We start from the raw sequence: 21625 nt of genomic DNA on the forward strand, positions 1-21625 counted from the left end.
CATGCACACACGTAGACATAGACAACCTCTCCTCCCACACACATGCACACACGTTGACATAGACAACCTCTCCTCCCACACACATGCACACACGTAGACATAGACAACCTCTCCTCCCACACACATGCACACACGTAGACATAGACAACCTCTCCTCCCACACGCATACACACAGACACAGACAACCTCTCATCCCACATGCATGCACATGCATGTAGACAGACGCACAGGAAATAAAATAAAATGACAGCTAGGCATGGTGGTGCATACCTTTAATCTCAACACTTAGGAGGCAGAGGCAAGGTGGCTCTCCGTGATTTCAAGGCCAACTTGGTCTACACAGTGGGCTCCAGGCCAGTCAGGGTTATATAATAAGACCCTATCTCCAAAAAAATAAAATAAAATTACAGAGACCCAATCCATGCACACACACACACACACACACACACACACACACACACACACACGAATTTGCTGTATAAAACATTAAGCAATTTTCAAGATGTGTGTAATTTTTAGAAATGATTGCAAAGAAAATTTCAATCTTTAAAAATTGACTTCTGAGGTAAAGTGAGGACTCATCAGGTTAAAGTGCTTGTCACACAAGCCTGAAGACCTAAGTTCGAGTCCCAGTACCCACAGTAGGAGAGAAGATAATCTCAAAAGTTATCCTCTGACCTCCATATGTGCCCATGGCACACACATGCCTGCACTACACACAGAGTAGTAATAAATTAAACAAATTTAGCTGGGCGTGGTGATGCACCCCTGGAATCTTGGAACTGGGGAGGCAGAGGCAAGCAGATCTCTGTGAATTTGAGGTCAGCCTGGTCTGTATAGCAAGTTCTAGGCCAGCCAGGGCTACAGAGTGAGACCCTGTCTCAAAAAAAGGAGAGGGCTTGCTTCTCAGCCATTTCAGTTTTCATTCTTATGTTTACAGGCCAATAGGCAATACTTTCTCCAAGACTTTAAAGAGAGACTCATGTTATACAAATATAAAATGAAATATATTAAAGATCTTATCTAAGCCTTCAATGAGGGAAGCAGTGAGGTTATAAGGAATCCTTCTTAAAGGAGAATTCAAAGTATGACATACATAGATATTATTGAAATACTTCTACAAGTAGGTGCAGAATTGCTCTCTCCTTATTTGCATCTTAGAGATAAGCCTTTTATATTAGTTTTTCTATAACTTGAAAATTTGCATATTGTCTCAGAGTAGAAGATAGACCGAGCGGATGCACTGGAGAGGGCACTCTGTAAGTACATGTGTGTGCAGAGTGCACACGTGTCATATACATGCATACAGTACACAGAGCTTTTCAGCAGTTTTCCTGACAGAGCAAATCTTAGACAAGTAACCCTTCCTGTGTTCTATGTTTTAAATGAGATACCATAACTACATTCACAAAGCTACCAACGATAAAGCTGTTTAAAATATTAATGCTTTGCGGGCTGGGAGATGGCTCCATCAATACAGTACCTGCCAAACAGACAACAGGATCAGAGTTTGATTCCCAGCATCTGAGTAAAAAGTCATGGACCAGAAAAAGAAGAGCTTGGTGGTGCCAGTGTCTGTAGCCCCAGCTCTGGGTGGGGAGGAAACAGGCAGGTCCCTAGGCTCCTGGATCTTGCTGGCCAGTCAGTCTAGCTGAATTCATGAGCTCTGGGCTATATGAGAGATCCTGTCTCAAAAATAAAGTGGAGAGCAGTTGAGGCAGACACCTGACAATGACCACTGGCCTCCACAGGCATGCATGCACATACAAGCAGGTGTATCCAAACACACACATGCACATACACATGAACATTTATGAGCACATACTCCACACATATACAGACAATAAATGAATAAATAAAATAAATAAATGCATAATATAAGTATTTTTGAAACAGGGCAGCAGCTCAGCTTGATGGGAAAAATTTTTCATTAAGAATATCAAGAAAACCCTATCTACAGGCACATGATGATGTCACAGGCCCCTGTGAAAGAGACTGTCCCAGAAGAATGTGACTGTGAAAAACAGCAAAGGCAGCCTGCACCGTCCTCTCCTTGGTCTACACCGTCCTCCCCTGGGTCTGCACCGTCCTCTCCTTGACCCGTGCCGTCCTCCCCTGGGTCTGCACCGTCCTCTCCTTGGTCTGCGCCGTCCTCTCCTTGCCCTGCACCGTCCTCTCCTTGGTCTGCGCTGTCCTCTCCTTGCCCTGCACCGTCCTCTCCTTGCCCTGCACTGTCCTCCCCTGGGTCTGCGCCGTCCTCTCCTTGGTCTGCGCCGCCCTCTCCTTGTCCTGCACCGTCCTCTCCTTGCCCTGCACCGTCCTCCCCTGGGTCTGCACCGTCCTCTCCTTGGTCTGCGCCGTCCTCTCCTTGGTCTGCACCGTCCTCTCCTTGGTCTGCACCATCCTCTCCTGGTCTTCACCGTCCTCTCCTTGGTCTGCGCCGTCCTCTCCTTGGTCTGCACCGTCCTCTCCTTGGTCTGCACCATCCTCTCCTGGTCTTCACCGTCCTCTCCTTGGTCTGCGCCGTCCTCTCCTTGGTCTGCACCGTCCTCTCCTTGGTCTGCACCATCCTCTCCTGGTCTTCACCGTCCTCTCCTTGGTCTGCGCCGTCCTCTCCTTGGTCTGCACCGTCCTCTCCTTGGTCTGCACCATCCTCTCCTGGTCTTCACCGTCCTCTCCTTGGTCTGCGCCGTCCTCTCCTTGGTCTGCACCGTCCTCTCCTTGGTCTGCACCATCCTCTCCTGGTCTTCACCGTCCTCTCCTTGGTCTGCGCCGTCCTCTCCTTGGTCTGCACCGTCCTCTCCTTGGTCTGCACCATCCTCTCCTGGTCTTCACCGTCCTCTCCTTGGTCTGCGCCGTCCTCTCCTTGGTCTGCACCGTCCTCTCCTTGGTCTGCACCATCCTCTCCTGGTCTTCACCGTCCTCTCCTTGGTCTGCTCCGTCCTCCCCTTGCCCTGCACCGTCCTCTCCTCGCCCTGCACTGTCCTCCCCTTGGTCTGCACCGTCCTCTCCTTGGTCTGCATCGTCCTCTCCTGGTCTGCACCGTCCTCTCCTTGGTCTGCGCCGTCCTCTCCTTGGTCTGCACCGTCCTCTCCTTGGTCTGTGCCGTCCTCTCCTTGGTCTGCGCCGTCCTCTCCTTGGTCTGCGCCGTCCTCTCCTTGCCCTGCACCGTCCTCTCCTGGGTCTGCACCGTCCTCTCCTGGTCTGCGCCGTCCTCCCCCGTCCTCTCCTTGCCCTGCACCGTCCTCTCCTTGGTCTGCGCTGTCCTCTCCTTGCCCTGCACCGTCCTCTCCTTGCCCTGCACTGTCCTCCCCTGGGTCTGCGCCGTCCTCTCCTTGGTCTGCGCCGCCCTCTCCTTGTCCTGCACCGTCCTCTCCTTGCCCTGCACCGTCCTCCCCTGGGTCTGCACCGTCCTCTCCTGGTCTGCGCCGTCCTCTCCTTGCCCTGCACCGTCCTCTCCTGGGGCTGCACCGTCCTCTCCTTGGTCTGCGCTGTCCTCTCCTTGCCCTGCACCGTCCTCTCCTGGGGCTGCACCGTCCTCTCCTTGGTCTGCGCTGTCCTCTCCTTGCCCTGCACCGTCCTCTCCTGGGGCTGCACCGTCCTCTCCTTGGTCTGCGCTGTCCTCTCCTTGCCCTGCACCGTCCTCTCCTGGGGCTGCACCGTCCTCTCCTTGGTCTGCGCTGTCCTCTCCTTGCCCTGCACCGTCCTCTCCTGGGGCTGCACCGTCCTCTCCTTGGTCTGCGCTGTCCTCTCCTTGCCCTGCACCGTCCTCTCCTGGGGCTGCACCGTCCTCTCCTTGGTCTGCGCTGTCCTCTCCTTGCCCTGCACCGTCCTCTCCTGGGGCTGCACCGTCCTCTCCTTGGTCTGCGCTGTCCTCTCCTTGCCCTGCACCGTCCTCTCCTGGGGCTGCACCGTCCTCTCCTTGGTCTGCGCTGTCCTCTCCTTGCCCTGCACCGTCCTCTCCTGGGGCTGCACCGTCCTCTCCTTGGTCTGCGCTGTCCTCTCCTTGCCCTGCACCGTCCTCTCCTGGGGCTGCACCGTCCTCTCCTTGGTCTGCGCTGTCCTCTCCTTGCCCTGCACCGTCCTCTCCTGGGGCTGCACCGTCCTCTCCTTGGTCTGCGCTGTCCTCTCCTTGCCCTGCACCGTCCTCTCCTGGGGCTGCACCGTCCTCTCCTTGGTCTGCGCTGTCCTCTCCTTGCCCTGCACCGTCCTCTCCTGGGGCTGCACCGTCCTCTCCTTGGTCTGCACCGTCCTCTCCTGGTCTGCGCCGTCCTCTCCTTGGTCTGCGCCGTCCTCCCCTTGCCCTGCACCGTCCTCCCCTTGCCCTGCACCGTCCTCTCCTGGGTCTGCACCGTCCTCTCCTTGCCCTGCACCGTCCTCTCCTGGTCTGCACCGTCCTCTCCTTGGTCTGCACCGTCCTCCCCTTGGTCTGCACCGTCCTCTCCTTGGTCTGCACCGTCCTCTCCTTGTCCTGCTCCTGAGGTAAGAACCAGACCCTGCCTAGGAAACCCAGTGTTTCTTCCTTATGGAATCCCTTCTAGCCTAGCTCCGCCCACACAGTAACTTGGAGCGCTTGTCCCTTCCAAAGCTACAGAGCTAAGAGGACCAAGGCCCATCATTTCGGTATCCCTTTGCCCATGGCACTATGCCCAGCAAATGGCAAACCTCGGTTTACTTAGTCGGGCTAAACCTAAGTGAATTCCTTTTTGGGTCTCTGCCTTCAAAAGACTGGGTAGCACTGCTCATGCCTTACAGCCTTTTAGCCTCACCCACAAACTCAGCTTTCTTTCAACTGCTGAGTCTTACTTAGCAGGCAATTGCATAAACACACCTCTACAAGAAAAGGTCAATTGCTTCCCCTTTGACTACACCACAGCAGGAAGCTGAGAAAGCCACAGAGGTACCATTCAGTGAAACAAAGGCCTCCACAATTAATCTGATTTTCAACTACTAATTACACATTAGCGCTAAATAATAATTCCCTCTTCTCCTTGGGCAAATCTGAGCCCTGGGTTGTCAGGCCTTCCAGAAGTGCTATTCTGCCCTGGGCAGAGACTGAGAATTTTGTGGGAATGGCACCCACGCCTGGATGAGTTAGAATCCTCAGAGCCTAATATCGTTAGTCATTACTGGCAGCTCCTAAGTGACTTATGCGTTGCAGAGTACTATTCACACATTTCACCATTTGTTTTCAGGGATCAATCGTCCTTCCTAGGGCAGGTCTTCATTCATATTTTAAATACAAGATCACCACCATCCAATGAGGGGAAGTTAAGTGGGAACTGGCAAGGCTTGGACCCAGCTCATTTGATTCTAGAACAAATTCACTTCTCCCGGAGAGACGGAAAGCAGAGAGGTGCTCACAGAATCATGCTCACAGAATCACAGAATCAACCCAGGGTTGAAAGGCATTTAGGACACAGATGGTGTGACCTCTTTACATAGTAAGCAAATAATCCGCTGTGGCCCTTTCAGCCTTTGCGCATCAACTTCACATCATTTATTCACAGATGCCCTCAGGTGTCTCACACTCTTAAGCTAGAGGACTTGACAGGAAACAAGAGCTGACAGCCAGCCCCATATAGAGTTTTACATTTGTGTGGGGGTATGTGCGTGTGAGTGTGGGTGCCCCCAGAGATCAGAGGCAACAGATCCCGCCCCTGGAGCTGGAGTTACAGGCTGTTTATGAATTGCCTAATGTGGGTTCTGGGAGCCAAACTCCAGACTCTGCAAGAGCAGTACCTGCTCATAACCACTGAGTCATCTCTCCAGTCCCTATTTTGTTGTTTTTAATTGTGCATACACACATGTGTTTGTGTGGGGAGTATATGCACATGAATGTCTGTGCCCTCGACAATTAGAGGCATCAGATCCCCCTGGAGTTGGGACTACAGGCTGCTTATGAACTGCTCAGTGTGGGGGCTAGGAATCAAAATTCCAGTCCTCTGCAAGAGCTGTATCTGCTGAGCCATCTCTCCAGCCCGAAATCACCATCTTTTACATAGACATAGAGATGGAAGAGACTAACAGTAAGTACAGGGCAAGCTACAGTCAATGGATCAAATTTGTCCCCTACCTGTTTTTGAAAAGCATTCTTAGAGCACAGACCCACCCATTCATCTTGCCCATGGCTGCTTTTATGATACAGTGGTGGAACTGAATAGCCATGACAGAGACCATTCAGCCCACAAAGCCTAAGATATTCACTGTCTGGTCCTCACTCATTGTTTGTCAAACCCTGGTATCCATCACAGCTCCCTAAACTGTGGGCTGTGGCTCCATTTGGGGTTATATAATTAAATGTGGGGATTGTGGAAAATTTGGTAACTGTGAAAGGTTTATGAATGTAGTGACCAAAATTAATTCAAAATTAAACATGTAATAGAGAAGAAGTATTTGAGGCAGCACTGGTCTGGGTTACATCACTCAACACACACATGCACACTTTGCATGACGGGTGTGCTCCCCACCTGAAACACTGCAGCTCAAATTCAAGGCTGTATCATATGTTGGGAATCACAGTATTTCTACTGTTCATTCAAAGTTTCCTGCTCTATAGAAACATAATGGTTTAATTACAGAGACGAAGAGTCTTAGTATTTTCCTGCCATCAGTCCTCAGCATGTAAGCATCAATTCAGTAAATCTTTGGTTTATATTGTATTAGAACATTTGGTTAAAAAATTGCTGTTTGACCTGATTTTCATTTTTTAAAAAAGTCATGAAATAGATTTTGACTTGGGATTAAGACAGAATTTCCAATAATTTCTGAAATGGCCCTAAACATACCTCTATCATTTTATACTATAATTCTTGCACAACAGAGCTCTTAGCATTGACCATTGTGACACCACTCATCAAAGAAGCTCATTTTGCACCAGTCAGAGACTATTACCAAGTACCACAACTGGTCACACACAGACATTGTCTATGAATTGCCCAGGCCTAAGTGACACATCTACAATGTAACCTCTACGCCTAAGGCTCATGGAACATAGAATAGAGGTAAAGAAGAGGACACTAAGGAATCTCTCAGTTCTCAGTAATGAAGCTCCCTCATGCAGCAGAGGGCCAGGAACACAAAAGGTCACAAATGGCCAAAGTGTAGAGATCAAGAGTCTGCTGAATGATGGTCCTTGGACAGGACCCTTTATTAAACTTCACCCACCCAAGGCTCAGGGACCATTGAGGAAGAAGGGGAGGAAAGATTGTAAGAGCCAGGGAGCAGGTGCATGACCATATGGAAACAGAGTCCTACAAGCTCTTGGGAACCTGCTTATATGATTCTATGGCAATCGTGTCAGCATATAGAAGTCCCATGCAAACTCAGGCAGACAATAACCCAGCACAGAACTGGGAAAATAAACAGCAGACCCCAATCTTATCTAAGGGAATATTGACAACTGATTGCTGCTAGAAGAAGAGCTGATCTTCCTAAAACAAGGGACTCTAGATAGGCTGACTAGGCTTAGTGGTGAGACTTGCACTGGGGAATGGCTGGGACACTGACAACCCAGTGGGCCTTAACAGGGATGACCGAGTATATGGGCTCCAGTGGGGGGTGGGTATGGGAGGGTGTCAGTGGGGATGGGGATATAAAGAAGATTAAGGTTGTTTGAACTGTTCTGTATGAGATACACAGAAAAATTCAATAAAAAATTAAACAGATGAATACATAAACTTTCAATTAAATTAAAAACTGTTTGTGAGATGAGTTATGCAGTGAAATGGGGTAGTAAGTATTTGTCCATTACCAAAGTCATTTCTTCAAAGCAGAAGCAGAGGATTAAAACTGAATGAATTTTATTTATTCATAGTCACTATTCAACAAATGACATTGTGTGACCTTATGAAATTGTTAATACCCATTCCTTCCATTCATATGTGACCCCAGAAAGAATAAACTGGCCTCAATTATATTTTATATGGATATACAATAATAAAAAATTAAAATACCAATAAACTCTGAAAAACACTGAAGACGTTGTGTCCTACAGTATCAAATATTCAGCCAAGATGTAATTTTTGGCAAGCACATTCATCTTGTTAGTATGCATGTTTTCCTTCATTTTTAATAAATGATAAAATTACTTGTGTACCAAAGGATTGTTTTAAAACAAAATTCTTCATGATTTATTGTCAGTAAATGTTTGATTTATATATCTATTTCATATGTCTGTGTACCCAAGATCACAAAAAATTCTCAGGCGAAAAAGAGTCACTAGTGAAAAAGTTTAGGTAGTCCTGGTTTGCATGAATCCTTCATGTTAGCAAAGACACATGAGACTACATGTATGCACCTCATCCTGCAGCACGACTTTGAAACTTTTAAGTGCGGTGAGTGGGCCTTACTCATCTCCACAACTGAGCACATAGCACAGGGACTGCTCTAAGTGGGTCTAGAAAGAAACATGTTTACTAAAATAATTGTCAGGAAAAATGAGAGTCACTGAAAAGGGAGAGCCAATCATTGTGTGCATTTCCTAACATGTTCTTGGGGATCTGTGACACTATGCAAATGAGAGAGAGAGAGAGAGAGAGAGAGAGAGAGAGAGAGAGAGAGAGAGAATTTTAAATTAATCAAGTTCCCTACAGAGGGAAGAAATAAAAAATACTCAATGAAATAGTGATAAAAACCTCCCAAAATTTAACAAAATCTGTCATAAACTCACAGATTTGAGCTTAGTGAACATAAAAAGACGATTGCTTCACCCTAAAAATCCTACGCAAGTCACGTAATTAGAAGTTCTGAAGTTTGAAAAAAAAGCTTTTAAAAGCTTGGTAGGGAAACTTATCTGTAGGGAAAAAAAAAACAATTCAAATGACATTGAATTTCTCATCACAAATGATAAAAGCTAGAACAAAGTGGTCCAACAATATTCAAGGCCTGGGGGGGAAAAAAGGAACTATCAACCTAGAATTCTATACCCAATAAAAGCATCTTTCAGGAATGAAAGTAAAATAAAAGCATTCTCAGGTGATGGACAACCTGGGGAAATGTCCCCCAGAAAACCAACTCCAACAGTGGATAAAGGAAATTTGAAAAGGAATTTAAGCAAAGGAATCTTGGGATATAATAAAGTAACAAAGAACCCACAATTCTTTGCATTTTAATAAATATGTGGGCACAAGATGAGTAGACATACTGGCTTTCCATCTCTTTCATTTCTTAATTATGTTATGGTTGAAATGAAATGATACCACAGTCTGATACTGTCTAAATGTATTAATGAGATACTTCCGTGAAAATATAAAGAGGGAGAATAGAAAAATATAAAAAGAAAGTAAAATTTCTACAGTTCACCTGAATGGATAAAGTAATGACACAGCAGTTAAAGGGTTTATGGAGATATGAAATATACCTATCGACAGCTAAAAGAGGAGACACATTCAGAAACAACGTGGATAAATCAAAACAGTATTCCCCAAAGTATTCAACCCACAGGAAAGCATGGAAAAGGCACAGAAACATTAAAAACAATGATAGGAGGACGGTAGCCTGGGGCCCGAACTTCAGCGATAGTACATATAATAGCCTAAATGTACCCATTAAGAGAGAGATTGGCGATTGGATAAAAGCTATGACTCAACTATATGCTGCCTATGAGAAACTTACTTCAAAGGGGATATTAAAAGCAGGTTTGAAGTAAAAGGGTGGAAAAGTTGAGTTCCCTACCGCTGCTGCTACAAATTGCTACAAACTTAGTAGCTCCAGGAAACATTATTACACAGTTCTGTATATGAAAACTCTTGGCAGGCTAAAATCAAGGTGGTAGAAGGGCTTACATTCATTTCTGGAAATGCTGGAGAGAAATTGTATTCCTGTCTCTCCCATCTTACCAACTTCTGGTCATCCCCATCCCCATTCTTTGATGCAAGGCTGTTTTCTTTTTATTTATTTATTATTTTTATTTTATGTGTAAGTGTGTATTGCCTGCATGTAGGTAAGTGCACCCATGTCGTGCAATGCCTGCAAGGACAGAAGAGACCATCGGATCCCCTGGAACTGGAGTTACGGACAGTTGTTAGCGGCCATGTGGGTGCTGGGATTTGAACCCGGGTCTTCTGCAAGAACAACCAGTGTTCTTAACCGCTGAGCCCTCTCTCCAGCCCCTCAAGGCTGTCTTCTTTAATGGTCAAAGTCTGCAAGGACACGACATCCATCTCACACTGCATCACTCAGATCTCTGCTTCTTCGTCCCCTTTCCACTGAAAAGAACCTTGAGCAATCAGATAATCCCAGATAACCTCTCCATCCCAAAGTCCTTACCCACGTCTGCCAAGTCTCTTTCACTGTGTAGGATCACAAATTCATGGATTCTGAAAGTTAGAATATGAATATCTTTACGGGGGTCATTTTTGCCTGAAACAAAGCTATATCATGTAGATATTAATTTGGGAAAAAAAGCAGATGTGATTATATCAATGCTAAGAAGATAAACCAGAGCCATGATTGTCACCAGAGTCAAGAGAATATGACCCAATGATAAAAAGAATCAATGCACCAAAAATGCAACAATGTTAAGTGCATATGCACCAAACCACAGTGCTACAAAATGTATCTTCATCCACTTCTGTGGCTATAGTATAATGTCTGAATTTCTCTCAAGAACTTCTCCATCTTTGCATTCTTATCATCTACCAGAGGGCAGCAAGGTAGGCATCAGCATTTTTAGATAGGTTTATAGCTAGGAAAACTGAGAATCAAAGAGCTGTGTGACTTGCACAGTGTTAGGCACTTAGTTCCCATTGGGGTTGACAGCAGAACTGGGGTTTTCTTCTGGTCTTTTGTTTCTCCCATTTTGTACACACTAAAGCAAGACAGTGAAGAGTTCAAACTTGGAGGTACCAGGTAACAGCCATGTACTCTTGGGGTATCCCCTAGTGGCTCTACAATCCAGTTTCTTCCTCTGTAGAATAGGAACTATAATAATTCCCATCATATAGAAGTCTATAAAATTTCAATAATACTGTATAGCACATATAAAATGGCGCCCACCCCATAATAACAGTTCAGTAACTGGCAGTTAGTGTTAAATACTTTTACCCCAAATAAATAGCATGATAGAAAATATAATAACTATAGCTCAAGCAAATAAATGACAGTTCTTTCAAAAGTCTTCCCCCCACATCAAAAACCAATTAACATTCATGCAGAGCTACACAGAAAATGCAAAGAAATATTTAAAACTCTGTTTGAAAAATGGAGAATGAACATATTTGTCTAGAGCTTCAAAACATCTCAAAAACAGAATTAAAGTACATGAAGCCATGGGCTGGAGAGATGGTAGAAGTACTGGCTGCTTGTGCAGAAGACCCAGGTTCGAGCCCCAGCACCCACATGGCAGCTCACAATCACCTGTAACTCCAGTTCCAGGGGATCTGATGCCCTCTTCTGGCCTCCATTGGCAGCAGGCACGCACATGGTGTACATACATGCATGCAGGCAAAACACTAATACACATAAAATAAAAATAAGTAAATCTTTTTTAAAAAACACAAACCTTTTTTACATGTGAATTTTTAAGAAAATTTGAAAATAAGACTCATTTCAAACCCTGTCCTGCTGGGCACAAAGGGAATCTGTGGTGTCTGTTCATCACTGGTACCTTGTGTTTCTCTCCTTTGTCTTTGGCCAGTGACCTTATGTCAGGGTGAGTGAGAGTCTTAATGCTGCCAGATGGGTAGGGTGTGAAAGGACCGTAATCAGTTCCCTTTCACAACAATGCCCTGTTTTTCATCTGTTCGGCAATCATGGATTAATTATGAGCCTCATCTCCCTAACAGGTGGTACCTGTGATCACATGACCATGGCAGCACCACCTCCAAAATCAGGCAGATAAACAGTCGATTCTAATTTCTAGTGCTAGTGCCCATCAGCTGTGTATACAAGGGGCAGGGTGAGTGTATAACTGATTTGGTGTCTTAGAGCCTTGTGACAGTGAATGGCCAGTAATACAGTATCAGCTTAGGTAAGACCAGGCTAGGTCTAGCATTCAAGGATGTGCCTATTTCCACCATACCTTGAATACTACAGTTCCTGATTACCTTCCTGGAGGCACCTGACTGGTGCCACTTCTCCTGGTAACTTTGCTGGGATTTGAAAGCTTCAATTTCAAGCATTCTTTCAATCATGACAGAAGTCATTGAAACATGTGCCCTTCAGTCCATCTTTTATGCTTGAAAATGGTATAGAAAGCATGCTTCAGTCTACATGGTCTGGTTTGAGATACAGGAAATAATAATCACCATACTTTAAAGTCCAAAGACTACGAAGAATTGAATCTAGATGCTCAAGGAAAGCAGTCGCGTTTGAGCCATGATGTTCCCCAAGACACGACAATAGTTGTTCCCAAAGTAACCCAGAGTTCAGCTAATGCTTTCTTGCAGAAGAAGCTTTCATTTGGAAGACAGACAGACTACAGCTATTCAGAATTGGATTTGGGGCAGACATTATCTTGAAAAATAAATGAAGCCAGTTTCTTCCAGGAAAAGAAATGGCTTCTTGGGATTTTGTTTTATTTTTGTCTTTGTTAAAGTCAAAATTTGAGTTGTTAATTGAAAGTTAGAATTTGGGAAAGCCTGTGTCCATAGCTACGCAACTCAGTAAATGTGAGCTATGAGACTGGGTTTGGTGGCGCACGCTAATAATCCCAGCACTCAGGAGGCAGAGGCAGGAGGGTTGCCACAAGCGTGAGGTCAACCTGATGTACATAGTGAGTGCCAGGCCAGCCAGAGCTACAGAGCTAAAGGTTCAGACCTAAAGAAGAAGGAGGGGGAGGAGAGGAAGAGGAAGAAAGGAGGAAGAGGAGGAAAAGGAGGTGGGGAAGTGGGGAGAAGGAAAGAAGTGAGATGCGAACACTGAGATCTGTGTGTCTGAAATCCCAAAGGAAAGGGGAGGAAAACAGTTGTGGAAGGAAAAACCAAACAGAAACAAAGGTGATTCGAGAAGGAAGTCAAGGAAGTCAAGAGGCAAGAGAGGACCCCAAACACCAAAGCACGGAGAACAAACCAGCAACATTCATCCTTGGAAGGCTCCACCATCAAAGCCCCACAGAGGGAGGGTGGTGGTGTTTCATTCCATTGCTGTGACAAATGCCATATGACCAAAGCAACTTAGGGGAGGGGAGTATTTATTTGACTTATATTTGCAGGTCATAGCCCACCACTGAGGGATGTCAGGGCAGGACGTAAAAGGCAGACCTGCTTGCTGTTCCATGTGGCACTATCTCCACAATCAGGGAACTCATACAGCCAAGGAAGTGCAGGGGAAACCATGGAGGAACACTGCTTGATGGCTTGTGCGGTCCAGGATCACTTGCCCAAGGAATAGTGCCTCCGATAGTGGGCTGGACCCTTCTACATCAGTTAACAGTCAAGACGATCTCCCACAGACATGCCCACAGCCAATCTGATCTAGGCAATCCCTCAATCAAGACTCCCGTCTCAGGTGATTCTAGGATGTGTCAAGTTGACAGTTAAAGCTAACTAGGACCCTCTAGGTCTAGAGGGTGAGACTCAGGTACATGGAGTCCAGAAAGGCAAGAAGTATCCAGTACTAACTTTGAGAAATGCTGAGGCTCTGACTGCTGACCCATGGAGAAGCAGCTGCAGCTGGGGAAAGGTGTGTGGGAATGTTCACCTTTGCCGATTCTAGCTTGGGCTAGACCCAGGGCCAAGTTTGGACATTTGGTCTTATTCCAATCCAGGACTTGATTCTGACTGGGTTTTAGAGATGCATCTCTTGCTTAGAATACATTTCCACTTTGAAATTAATTTTTATATCAATACCTTTGAGGGGGATAAATGTGAAACATACTAGGTTTGAACACACACCGTGTATTTCAATTAAGCCTAGGTCCCTTACTGCTCTTTCTTAGAACCCTGAAGGGCCCCTCCAGCAAGTGGTCCATGGAAATAAGACCTAACGCTGTCTACCGGTACTTGATTTCTAATACAGGTTCTCACTAAAAGCCCTTATCCAGCTGTTCAGGACCCTGTGGAATGGTTCTGAGATTGTCTGGGCTAAAGGCCAGTATTCTTCTGGGTTTTTTAAAAAAATGTAAATTTTTGTGTATTTCATACCGAACATCTCAAACAATTTTAATCATCTTTATACCCCCATCCCCACCAGTACCTTCCCATAGCACCCCCCCAACTCGAGCCCATCCATATACTCCATCATTCCTGTTAAGACCCACTGTCAAGTCAGTGTCCCCAGACATTCCCCAGTGCAAGTCCATCCACTGAGGTTTAGTCATCCTATATAGAGTCCCTTGTTTTAAGAAGATCAGCTCTTCTTCAATCAGTTGCCAATATTTCCTCAAATAAGATTGGGGTCTGCTGTTCATTTCCCCAGTTCTATGCTAGGTTTCTGTCTGCCTGAGTTTGCATTGGACTTGTGTATGCTGACTGACACCATTGCCACAGAATGAATCATATGAGCAGGTTCCTAGAAGCTTGTAGGACTCTGTTTCCATATGGTCCTGTACCTCCTCCCTGGCTCTTACAATCTTGCCATCCCCTCTTCCTCGATGGTCCCTGAGCCCTGGGTAGATGAAGTTTAATATAGGAGTCCTGTCCAAGGACCAGCATTGCAAACAAATATATATACACTCAGACACACATGCATACATATAATGAAAAATTAAGAGTAAAAATGTGAATAATTCGAAAAAAATTTAAATAGAGAAGTAATATGAGTTTGATTTTCATAGAGTTGTAGCTAAATTTAAATTGCCTTTTGATAAAATTTTTTTAAAGGATTCCACATCAGTGAGATGGTGCAATGGGTAAAGATGCTTGCCACCAAGTCAGATGACCTGAGTACAGTTCCCAGAACCTACATGGTTCAGGAGAAAATTGACTCCCACAAGTTGTCCTCTGACCTCCACACATGCCCTCCCCACAAAATAACCATTAATAACTAATAAAAATATATAGTAGAGAAAAATAGAGAATATCTCTATATCAGACTTGGGCCTTCACACACATGAGCACATACCCACAGACATACAAGTACACACATATATACACAAATAAAATGAATTTATAAAATTAAATATCAGTGTTCTAAACGACAACAAAAGTTGTAGAAGTAACTAGGCATTGTGGCGCACACCTTTAATCCCAACACTCAGGAGGCCGAGACAGGCAGATCTCCGTGAGTTCCAGGCCTACCTGGTCTACACAGTGAGTTCCAGGCCAGCCAGGGCTACATAGTAAGACCTTGTCCACTATGAGACTTGCCCAAATTAAAGGAGGCAGCTACACAAATAAAACAAATTTAGTTTTCCACCTTCCTGCCTCACCCTCCCAGGTTGCTGGGATGACAGGCCTTGCCACTGGGCCTACCTTTTTAATATATTTTCAAGTTTGATCAGTATTACTGACAATGACTCACAGACATGTAGTGACAAGATCATCAACTTTTGAAGATTGTTGTTCTATTATGGGATATATGCCGACAATCAGTAGAAACTTGGTTCTTTCAAACTTCACCCTGTTTTAATGCTCTTAGACCCTATCTGTCTTTGGAGCAATATATGCTTCATCCCCTTCTTGGGGATGTTATTAAAATGTTGAAAGTTACTAAAATATTGGACAAGGGGCTAGAGAGATGGCTCAGCAGTTAAGAGCACTGGCTGCTCTTACAGAAGACCTGGGTTCTATTCCCAGCACCTACATGGTGGCTAACAACAGTTCATAACTCCAGTTCCAGGGGATCTGATAGATGCCCTCTTCTGGCCTCCACAGGCATTATACAGTATGGTTGCACTTACATACATGCAGGTAATACAGTCATACACATAAAAATAAACAAATGAATAAAAAATTTAAAATATTGGAAAAATAATCAAGTCTGGAGATCCATTCACATCTTTTCAAAGTTGACAAAATGGAGTCTTGCCTTGCAGAAACAGGAAGAGTCCATTCCATAGTAAAAATAGTTTTTCTCCTCAAAAACTACTCACCTCTGCATGCAGCAATGGTCATTTCTAGTCATTTTCCATATTAACACATAGTAAGGAGAATTTAAAAATTTAGTTTATTGCCCCTTACAGAAGTCACAATTTTTGACTCTATAACTAAGGAGAGTGTTTAGTTAAGCCTGACTTTTTAAAATCCTCAGGGGTGTGTGTGTGTGTGTGTGTGTGTGTGTGTGTGTGTGTGTGTGTATCCATGTGTGACTGAGCACTTACATGCCATGACATATGCATGGAAGTAGAGAAAAGCCTCAGGTGTAGGTCCTTGCTTTCCACCTTGTTTGAAACAGGGGCTCTTCTTTGCCAATGCACACACCAGCCCAGCTCGCCATGAGCTTCCAGAGGCTCTCCTGTCTCTTCCTCATACCTCCCAATAGGAGAGCTGGGATAACAGATGCATGCCACCGTGTCCAGCTTTATATGGGTTCTGGAGATCTGAACTAAAGTCCTCATGCTTCAGGGCAAGTGCTTTACCCACTGAGCTATCACCCTATCCCAGGCTTCTTTTCAATAGCAATGCATTGTCAAGGAAGGAGTCAGTGCATTGATTTACAGTCTGGGTAACCATGTCATAATGCCGTTGCGAGGAGCACACTCAATGAAAACTCAAGCTCTAAATCACATTGGTGTGTAATGGGAGACTTTGTGATCTACCAGTTCAGGGCTAATTAGATTTGTTGAAAGGAGAATAAAAGAATATCCACATATACACCCTCTCACAGATTTTGAAACTGGCAGCCATACCAGTACTTCAAGTTTTCAAGCTCTTTCTTCTAAACCTTCCTACTGGATGCACGACTTGCCCATTCTTAGATGTGGTGGCTCTTGGTGTTTAGAGCACAGTAGGTAGAGGGAACCCATCAGATGTCTCTCTGTTAATTCTCTGTTCTGTTGACTATCTAATGGAGACAGTGGGGTATTGAAGTCCCCCACTATTAATGAGTTGGGATTGATCTGGGTCTCAAAGTCCTGTAATACTGTTTTTATGAAGTTGGGTGCACCAGAGTTTGGTGAATATATGTTCATGATTGTAATATCTTCTTGATTTATTGTTCCTTTGATCAAAATGAAATGGCCCTCTTTATCTCTTCTGATTAGTTTTAGTTTGAAGTCTATTTTGTCAGATGTTAGAATTGCGATTCCTACTTTTTTCTGAGTACCATTTGCTTGAAATATTTTTTTTCCATCCTTTTACCTTAAGTTAGTGCCTGTCCTTGAAAGTGAGATGGGTTTCTTGCAGATGACAAAAAGATGGGTTTTGTTTCTTAATCCATTCAACTAGTCTGTGTCTTTTGACTGGGGAGTTCAGTCCATTGGTATTTAAAGTTATTAATGATAGTTGTGTATTGGTTCCTGTCGTTTTGATTTCTGTTTGAATTATTGATGTAACTGTGTGTTTCCACAGTTATACCCTCACTAAGTTTCTTTCCATAACCCTTTGGGTATAGTCATTCCTTTCTTCAGCTCTTTGTATTGCTTCAAGAACTCTCTGAAGGGCTGGTTTTGTGATCATAAATTCTTTCAGCCTAATATGTCATGGAAGATTTTTCTTTCCCCTTTGACTGCAATAGACATTTTGGCTGGGAAAAGTAATCTGTGTTGGCATCTGTGGTCATTTAGAACTGGGAATACTTTGGTCCAGGCTCTTCTGGCTTTCATAGTTTGCACTGAAAAGTCAGCTGTAGTTCTGATGGGTTTTCCCTTATATGTGACTTGTTTTTCTTTTGCAGCTTTCGGTATTCTTTCTTTGTTCTGTATGTTTAGTGTTTATTCTATGATGCGCCTTGAAGAATTTCTTTTCTGGTCCTGTCTATTTGGTGTTCTATGTGCTTCTTGTATTTTTTTTGGGCTGTTTTTTTTTTTTTTTTTGTTATTTTTTTTTTTTTTTTTTTTTTTTCTTTTTTCTGTATTAAATACTCTGACAGAAACAACTTGGAGGGGTAAGGGCTCATTGTAGCTCACAGTTCAAGGCTCCAGTCCATCACTGCGGCAAGGCCAGAGCAGCAAACATGTGAGGCCACCAGGTCACATGCATCTGCAGTGAAGAAGCTGCGAACGGTGGCAAGTTTTTTGACATTCTGTTTTCCATTTCATTCCTCCTATTGGTGAGGCTTTCTCCCGTTGTTTCTAATTGGCTTATTGAGTGTTTTACTTCCTTTTTCATTTCAGCCTGAGTATTCTTCAATATTTCTAACTCTTCTGAATTCATTCAGAAGTTTATCCCTATCTTCTTTCAGTTCTTTGATTTCTTTGTTTGTGTGTTCTTTATATTCACTGAATTCTTTTACCGTGTTTATAATTGTCCCTTTGAGTTCCATGTCCTGTGTTATCTCTAGGGGGTTCTCATTGTACTCCTCTACAGGACTGTTGGTACTTGGTGGGGATATATTATTTTGGGTTTTCATGTTATTATTTTTTCACTGTGACTTTGACATGTGGATTACTTTTATAGTTTCTGATTCTTGTGTGAGACTCAAGCCCTCCTTTGTTGAGTTTAGATCTGCTTCTGTTTGTAACTTTTTTGTGCCTTTGTTATTTACTTGTTGGGCAAGAAAAGCTGGTTGATCTAGGCTGCGGGTTCTCTCTTTTGATTTTATATTGGAGGGGCTAAATGGCTTTCATCCTACTGCTCAGGAGTTCCGACAGAGGCCCAAGTCAGATGAGGATCAAATGCTCTCAGGCTTTCTCCTAAGGTCTGGATCCCTCGTCAGCAGGCACAGTGCAATTTAGCAGGGCTGCTAGGTAGAGGTAGGATTCAGGACTCTCAGGCAATCAGGGAAGGAGGCTGATGTCAGGAATCCAGGTTGGGGGTGGGACAGCTGGGGATGAAGGCTGGTCTCAGGTATGCAAAGGCAAAGTGGGGGTGAGAACAGGCTTTGAGGGCTCCAGGAGACTAGACTGAGGAATTGGGTTGGTCTGGGTGCAAAGAATCAGGAAGCAGTGGGGAGTCTGGGCCAAGAGGGTAGTCCAGAGGTCTGGGGTGCCAAGAGAAGAAATGGGCCAGTGCCCACACTAGGAGGAGAGACGGGGTGGGGACTGAGCTGTACCATTTTAAAGTCACTTGAAGTACTTCTTTGCCACAGGCAATACACTCACACACAAGAAATTTTAAAAAATATATATTTAATAATAGAAATGAGGAATACAGAGGAGGAATGCTTCTGTTGGCTTTTGAATAATTACATTTGTATTTCAACACTTTCAACTGCTCTGAATTTTCTATTGTTTTTTATGTGTGAGTCTCACAGAAGTTGATGCAAATAAAAGCGCTGTGTGTGGGGTCTTTTCTACATTATTTATTATGTGTGCACACACACATCTCAAAGCACACATGTGGAGGTCAAAGGACAACCTGTAAGAGTCAGTCCTCTCCTTCCACCATGTGGGTTCCTCGGGGTTGAATTCAGGTCATCCGGCTTGATGGAAAGTGCCTTTACCCACTGAGCTGTCCACAAACTTGTAGTTAACACATAAAGAGTCCTATTTCCAAGTAGAGCTGATCCAATTGCTTTTCACCACCAGTTTTCAAATCCACTTCTACTGCTTTTAGTTGCTTTATGACTGTCATGTCCAGAAAAGTCCTATCTTTTCTGGATGAAGCAGTCCAATGGGGTTTGTCTAGTCACCTGTAAATCACAGTTCATTGGAAGTAGTACAACTGTCATTTCCTGAACTTAACTAAGATGTACATTTTCAAAGAGGTTTTATTAAAATTTTAAATTTAAAATGATTAGAAAATAACCATTTTAATAGCTTTTTACTGTCTCAAATTTTTATAAAGTTTTGGGTTACAGCTGACAGACCTAAAAATACTGCATCTTGGGCTGGAGAGTTGGCTCAGTGGTTAATAGAGCTTGCTGCTCTTCCAGAGGACCGGAGTTAGAGTCCCAGCATCCATATCAGGGGGCTCACAACTGTTTGTAACTCCTGCTCCAAGAAATTCAGTGTTCTCTTCTGGCCTCCACAAGTACCTACACGTGCACGTGCACGTGCGCGCGCGCGCGCGCACACACACACACACACACACGCACACACACACACACACACAAATAATTGTTTAATTGTCTCTTATCTCCTGGTCCTCCTGTTATGTGCCTATATACCCTGTTCTAAAGAGACGCCCATAACTTTGTACTTGGAAATTGCAGCAGAATTAAAGTTTCTAAATGCTCACTCTCCACCTCAAACTTAGCTTGTCACTGACAGATAACCCAACGGTTCACTAACCCACTCATGTGGCATTACTGTATCCATCAAAACTTTATTAAAATCTTCTTGAATCACCAGTCTCTCTTCTCACCATGTAACTCTCACTTTTATCCCATCTTCAGTCATTCTCAATGTGGTCCACCTCCTTCAGCTCAGCAAGGCAAAACTGATTTCCTTGGGGGGGGGGGGGGGAGAGAGAGAGAGAGAGAGAGAGAATCCAAGTTTGGGAGTGATGGATGCTCATCTTCAGTAACCAACAGATGCCAGTTGAAACAACTAGGGTGTACCATTTGTTCATCTCCAAGTGGTTGACAAGGTCCGCAGTGATAACAGCACCATAGAGCCCTGTGAATCTGGCTCCCTAGAACCTGAGAGAGCCGTGTGAACCAGAAGGAACATTTTCCATTCATAACCCCCTCAATGGTAATGAGTGTTAGACATTTGGCTTGAGTGATCCACTCTGCTTCAGATTTCCACAAATACTTATTAAATACTCATGTATTCTCTGGTAACAGAATGACCGTCCCACCCTAAAGCCCAGTTATTTACAAATAACTTGACCTCCAGTCAGCAGAAGTTAACTTCCTGTACCTGTAATGCTGCTGGTCACAAACTTTGTGTTGTTTTGAAATGATGCAATTTGAAATCACATCAGGAGATCTGGGCATCTTTTATCTCCTTTATTTGTCATCAAATCTACATCAGGCATAAAAGTAGTCAGAGAACCCTGTCAAAACTCCTCCACATAACCTGGGCATTGGACACTAGGTGATGGAAGTTGCTGGCTCATCATTACCAAATATCTTCTCTGGAATTCTTGTCTAACAGGAAATTCCCCGTTTTTATGAAGAAACTAAAAGTAGTGATAGAACCATCTTTCATCCAAAGTATTTAAGAAAGATATTTCTGGACTTCCTGTTTTCCTCTTGAAAGCAGACTTGAAAAACATTTCATAAATAACTTTGTAATGTCTGCCCTCTACCGGTCTTTAAAGTAAATGCAGTCAATAGCTGCATTTATTGTATGAGAACCTAAATGTTCTGTGGACCCTTGGTTGAGCTCCCTCAGTCAAGAGTTCTTAAGTCCTGTTTAATATGTGTGACCCCATGAGGCAAGGGCGCTGCCTGTGTTCCTATTTCACATTAGAGGACCCCTGAACAGACACCAAGTAATGTGTTTCAGACACACAGCAGACCAAGTTCTTCAAGTCTGACCCTGATCTGTCTGCTCATGTTCAGTCTCTTTTCTCCATCTTACTGTCTCCAACTTGCTTAAATGTTGACAATTTAATAAGTAGTTATCCATGTGCTAACTGATAGCCATTACTTCAGAAAGCCACACAAACACACAACCAAACACAAAATTGATCACAGCATATATTAAAGACAAGAACATCATTCAAATGCTGACTAGGAAATCCTTTCACAGATT

This window comes from Nannospalax galili, unplaced genomic scaffold (genome assembly GCF_000622305.1).
Source record: "Nannospalax galili isolate Female #2095 unplaced genomic scaffold, S.galili_v1.0 scaffold44, whole genome shotgun sequence".
Classification (NCBI taxonomy): Eukaryota; Metazoa; Chordata; class Mammalia; order Rodentia; family Spalacidae; genus Nannospalax; species Nannospalax galili.